This window comes from Arachis ipaensis, chromosome B07, assembly GCF_000816755.2.
Source record: "Arachis ipaensis cultivar K30076 chromosome B07, Araip1.1, whole genome shotgun sequence".
NCBI classification, from domain to species: Eukaryota; Viridiplantae; Streptophyta; class Magnoliopsida; order Fabales; family Fabaceae; genus Arachis; species Arachis ipaensis.
Genome location: NC_029791.2, coordinates 125,046,523 through 125,052,144, shown reverse-complemented (window position 1 = coordinate 125,052,144; position 5,622 = coordinate 125,046,523). Strand labels below are relative to the sequence as shown.

The following is a 5,622-nucleotide window of genomic DNA, read 5'->3' as shown; positions in this document are numbered from 1 at the left end:
CGTTTACCTTAAGAAGGAAGAATATGCGATTGTTTTAGCCATAGTTAAACAAATTAAGAGAATTAAGATTTTTTATGTGTCTTATTTTATCCTTATTGACTGATTGCAATTGTAACTATTATATTCCTTTTTTATTTGATATGAGTAAAACTTGTCATTGTTGTGCCTTCATAGTTTAGCACACCGATTTTTTTCATGTTAGTATTTTCAAATCCACTTATATTTTTCAACTAGTAACTATTCTAATAAAAACTTATTCAATATTTTTATCTATAAACTATTTTATATAAATATTTCATATTTGTTTTAAAAGAAAAATTTCACAAGATTTTGAATATCAGCTACTAAATATAATCCAAATAAAGTTTAACTCAGTTTGAAAGTATTAGGGAGTTACAATGTCACTACAAAAGTCGGGTACATCAAAAGGAGTTGGACCATCATCAACAATAAAAAATTCAATTCACTCCATCAGAATACGAAATGAAGCCATCACTTAAAAAGAAAATGGCTCCATTTGAGGACAAAGTAAAATCCCATAATTCAACACAAATCACGACAAATGGATAATCTATAGAAATAATAAACAAAAAAATCTACCACTACAAAGAGTAAGCAGAAGTTATATACGGAAGCAAATCAAGAAAAGGCAATTACCAAAAACCATGGTTAGACCATTTTTGTTAAACTAAAGCGTCTATCGAAAACAAAAAAATTTCACTCATCAAAAAATATCATCCAGCAATAATGAATAAAAAAGAAAGAAAAACCAATATTAAAGATGAACAGAAAATTTAGTCAGACCCAAAATGAATAAATCTCAATCGGCACTCTACAGATAATGCCCAGATCTACATTACCACCCAACCTCATAAAGGTCGGATACGATGACATGGGTCTAACCCTACTTATCTAAATAAGTAATTAACTCCTATAATATCTCTTATTAATGTAGAAAGGAGATCTTAACAACCTCCTAACAAAAGGGAGTAATTAATCCACCATTAGAGGTGGAACTACTTAAAAGTTAGTTACTTAAAAGGTAGTTATTGACTCAACCTCTACACTTATAAATACCTGACATCCACAGGTATTCTTCGAATTCGAATCTATTAAAAAATATCTAAAATTCTTGTTAATTTAAGTATTGGAATTGTTCCGTTCAGCTTTGGCCGAGGTATGTATCTTCCAGTGAGGCTATCTGCTTTGGGGGAGAGCTATAAGTCGCCTCAAGGGTGTGCTCGGAGTTAACCTCGGCTCTTATGAAATACGGCGGCGGGAGCACCTGCAAAAAGCACTCCGACGCTCAAGTTAGAAAAGTATTCGAATTGAGATGAACAAGTAAAAGTGAGAGTGTATTGTGACCTGAGCCTTTGTGAGTTTGCTTGGTTCCATTTTATAGATGAGTGGAGGGTCTACGCTCTTAGATTTGTTCTGATATTCTTGGTGGGATCCGTTTGTTAGTAACGGGCCGAAGATAAGGTCTGACTTGCATGTGACTTTGACCAAGTTATGCTTGGGGTCTGCTCTCAGGGCCAAGATATTTGGTCGGTTAGGCGAGAAGGTGATCGCCGATATTTGAGGGGTACACGTCATAGCCCCCAAGCTTGTCCGTATACGTTGGTTGACGGGCAATGTTATTTTTGTTTGGTTGTTCTCGGCCTGGGTATTTTATATTTTGGGCTTTTCCTTGAGCCAGAAAATAGAAGCGTGACAGTATTGGTGGGAAGTTTTTGTTTTCAAGAAAGTGTGGTGAATCGTGCTTTCATTAATTACCCCTTTTTTGGCGTTTGGGTTTTCAAGATTTGGAGCGGTTGTGTTTCTTTGTTTGCTCACTAAGTTAGTGGGTTGTCATAATTTCTGCTGTATTTTTCGACATTCTACTTTCTTCGAAATTCTTTCTTCCTGTTTGACTTACCACGACTTCCAAAGGTTAGTTCTCTTTTCTAGTTTATCGCCTTCTTTTTCTTCTTTCTATAATGGCAAGGGAAAAAGAGAAAGAGAAGTTGAAAGTCATCGAGGTTAGGGAGGATGATTCATATCATTGGGTGCATGACGATGTCAGGACCCGTTCTTCATCCTACACTAGTGTTGACTCATTGCGGGATTTAGATGGGTTAAACTTTGTGAGGAGTGGCTCTGGTTTGTCGATTAATCTCCTTCCTTGTTCTGGTGAAGATAGGGTCTGTGAGAGGAGAGGTGACTGGTAGTACTTTTATATGTAAACGCCGTGTCTAACCGAGTTGCGCGTTCGCTTTCCTTTTTCTACCTTTGAGTGTGACGTGTTGACCCAGCTTAACTGTGCGCCTTCTCAGTTACATCCAAACTCCTGGGCATTTCTTCGTGCCTTTCAGTGTCTGATGGGGTTCCTATCCTTCCCGTGTTCTTTAACTTTATTTTTCTCTTTGTTTCAGTCGAAAGGGGTTCGTAAGGGCTTGTGGGTTTGTCTTAGCAGTTTTCCTGGTCGTTCTCTTTTCCTACTTTACAAGTCTTCTTTTAAGAATTTCAAATCCCTTTTTGTTAAGGTTCGTTCCGTGGAAACTGAGTATCCTTTTTACCTGGACGATGAACTTATTGAAAGGTTCCCCCTTTATTAGTGTTCTGAACCGACTCAAATTCTTGATGCTACTGAGCGGAGTGAGGAAGAAGATTATCTTTTAGATTATTTGGTTGAGTGTTTTGCTGACGGGGTGTGTTTGTCTATCCTTGAGCTTTTGCATTTGTATGATTCTGGTGATAGTGATGGCTTAAAAGCTTATATAGGTAAAGTTCTGTCTTTTATTGACTATACTTCATATTGTTGGGTTTCCTAATATGCTTGGTGTGTTGGCAGGTGGACGGGTTCCTCATCTTGATCCTAATCGGTTCCAGTCGTTTTTGAAAAAGAAAAAGGAGAAGAACGTTGGACGTTCTAGGGTTTCGAAGGAGGATGTGGGGCAGGCTGCTCAGTTTATTGCTCAGCCAGAGTTATCATATAAGAGGAAAAGGGGCGAGACTGACAATTCGCTGGAGGTCATCTCTGAGGCTGATCAGGAGGTTGTGGGTGGCGTTAAACCTGTTTTTGATCGTCAGCGAAAACTTCACGGTTTCATTCCGGGGACTAGCTCCCATTCATTATGGAGCGACCAGTTTCCTTTTGCTGAGTTGTCTGATAAGGTGTCCCAGTATCCAGGCGACATGCTTATGACACGTCGGGTTGGCATGGAGGGACTTGGGAAGTTTGTTCAGGTTACCTCTCGTTTCTACTTTTTCCTCTTTTGTTGTTTTTGGTATATCGTTTCTTATTTTGCTGTTCATGTTGTAGATTTTCGCAGCCCGTTTGATGTGTGCTGGTCGTACAGCCGAGCTCATTGGTGCTGAGTAGCAAGTGGCTATGGATAAGGTTGCTGACTTAGAGAAGTCGTACAAAGCTAGGGTTGCTGAACTGGAGAGCTCGTCCAAAGTAAAGGATGATGCTCTTGCTACTGCCACAGCTAAGATGAAGGAATCTGAGGAAGAGGTAGTCCGTTTAAGGGATCAGGTTCGGTTACTTCAGTCTGAGATTAAGGAGAGTGATATTGCTAAAGGGAAACTGACTTCGCGAGTTCATGAGTTGGAAGAAGAGGGAATGGAGATATTCTCTTCGGGTTTTGATCGTGCTGTTAGTCAGATTGCATTGTTAGCTCCTGGTTTCGATTGTGATCAACTTGATGTCACTAAGGTTGTGATTTGTGGTAAGTTGGTGGTGGATGGAACTGTGGAGGAGCATGGTGAGAATGCGCCTCCGTCTTGATGTTGCTATCTTTGTTTCGGACATGTTTATTTTTGTTATGATACAGACTTCTTTTATTTTCTGATGGCCGGGTTGTGGTCAGCTTTATTGTAATGTTGGATGTTTTGTGTTTTGAACTCGTAACTTGTTTATGTCTGACCGGGGTCAAATCGATAGTATTGCTTTTGCGTTGGACTTGTGTATAGTTAAAAATTTTTGTTTTTGAGTAGGATGAGCTGGATAAGTGAATAATTGACTTGTTGAAATGAGATAGGTAAATGTATAGTTGATTTTGATGAAATAGGTACAAGAGCAAACGATCTTGTTTGATTTGGGCGTCCGGCCTCGTTAAAACCCTCCTTAGGTAAAATCCTTCTTTTTGGGAAAAAACCTCTAAGGGGTAAAAAGAGTACCTTCATTTGCGAAATGTAAAATTCATGATCTATACAACTTTAGGGAAGAAATATTCCAGTTTCCTGAAATTGGATTTCCTTGTAATGTTTGTAGCTGGTAGGCCCCATTCCGAGTACTCTGGATACTCGGAATGGTCCTTCCCAATTTGCGGCGAGTTTCCATGTGAAGGAGGTCGTCTGGCTTCTTCTGTTCGTCTGAGGACTAAGTCGCCCTCCTCGAATGTCCTTGGCACCACTTTTTTATTGTGCCTTCTTTCTACCAGCTGTTTCTGGGCTCTTTGTTTAATGACGGTGATTTCTCGGTCCTCTTCTGCGAGATCAAGCTCGGCATTTCTTAAATCTATATTGTATTGTTCGTCATATAGGTCAGCTCTTAGCGTGGGGATTCCGACCTCCACCGGGATTAAAGCTTCTGACCCATAGACCAGCTTGAAGGGTGTTTCACCCGTTGTTGTTTGTATTGTGGTGTTGTAACTCCATAATACTTCTGGTATTAGTTCCGCCCATTCCCCTTTTGTATTATCGAGCTTTTTCTTTATTGCCTGCAATATAACTCAGTTAGCAGTTTCGGCCTGCCCATTGGTTTGTGGGTGTTCGACCGAGCTAAAATGGTGCTGTATATTAAAATTTTTTAGAAATGAGCCGAGCTTATTATCGGTAAATTGTCTACCATTGTCCGATATTATCTCTTTTGGTATTCCAAATCGACATATGATATTTTTCCATATGAAAGATCGTACCTTTTCGGCAGTTATTTTTGCTAGTGGTTGTGCTTCTATCCATTTTGAGAAATAGTCTATTGATACTAAAAGAAATTTTACCTGTCCCAGAGCTATTGGGAATGGCCCGAGAATGTCGAGCCCCCATCTGTGGAAGGGCCAGCTTACCTCCATGCTGTGTAATGCTTCAGCCGGTTTTGTAGAGATGGCTGCATGTTTTTAATATTTGTCACATGTCTTGACTTTTGTTATGCAATCCCTTTTCATGGTCGGCCAATAATACCCTGTTCGGGCGATCTTTGCGGCGAGGACCCGACCTCCGATGTGGTTCCCACAAACTCCCTCATGGACTTCGTCCATCACTTCTTGTGCCTCGTCTTTGTTTAGGCATTTTAGCAATGGTTGTGAGAAACCGCGCTTGTATAGCTCTCCAGCTATATTTGTGTAGAGGCTCGCTTTTCGTCTGAAGTGCTGTGGGTTGAGCTCGTCTCTGGGAATGATACCTACATTGATGTATTCAAGGAAAGGTGTTCTCCAGTCTCGGAGGTGGTTAATGCTTGTTATAGATAATAGTTCAATGCTTGGTTTTTTAAGTGTTACTTGTGATAATGCCGATGTTTGTGTATCCGCCCTAGTGGCGGAAAATTTGGATAATATGCCTGCTCTAACGTTCTTTTCTCTATGTACATGCAGAATAATAAATGAGCCAAATTTTGAAATGAGATCCTTTGCTAGGAGC

At 39.9% G+C, this 5,622-nt stretch overlaps 1 long non-coding RNA gene across 1 annotated transcript; it reads left to right on the top strand.

Moving 5' to 3' along the window:
• Positions 1,436-2,981, top strand: LOC110264755. Its single transcript, XR_002350920.1, has 2 exons — positions 1,436-1,482; positions 2,834-2,981. It is a non-coding gene; the product is annotated as an uncharacterized LOC110264755 (long non-coding RNA).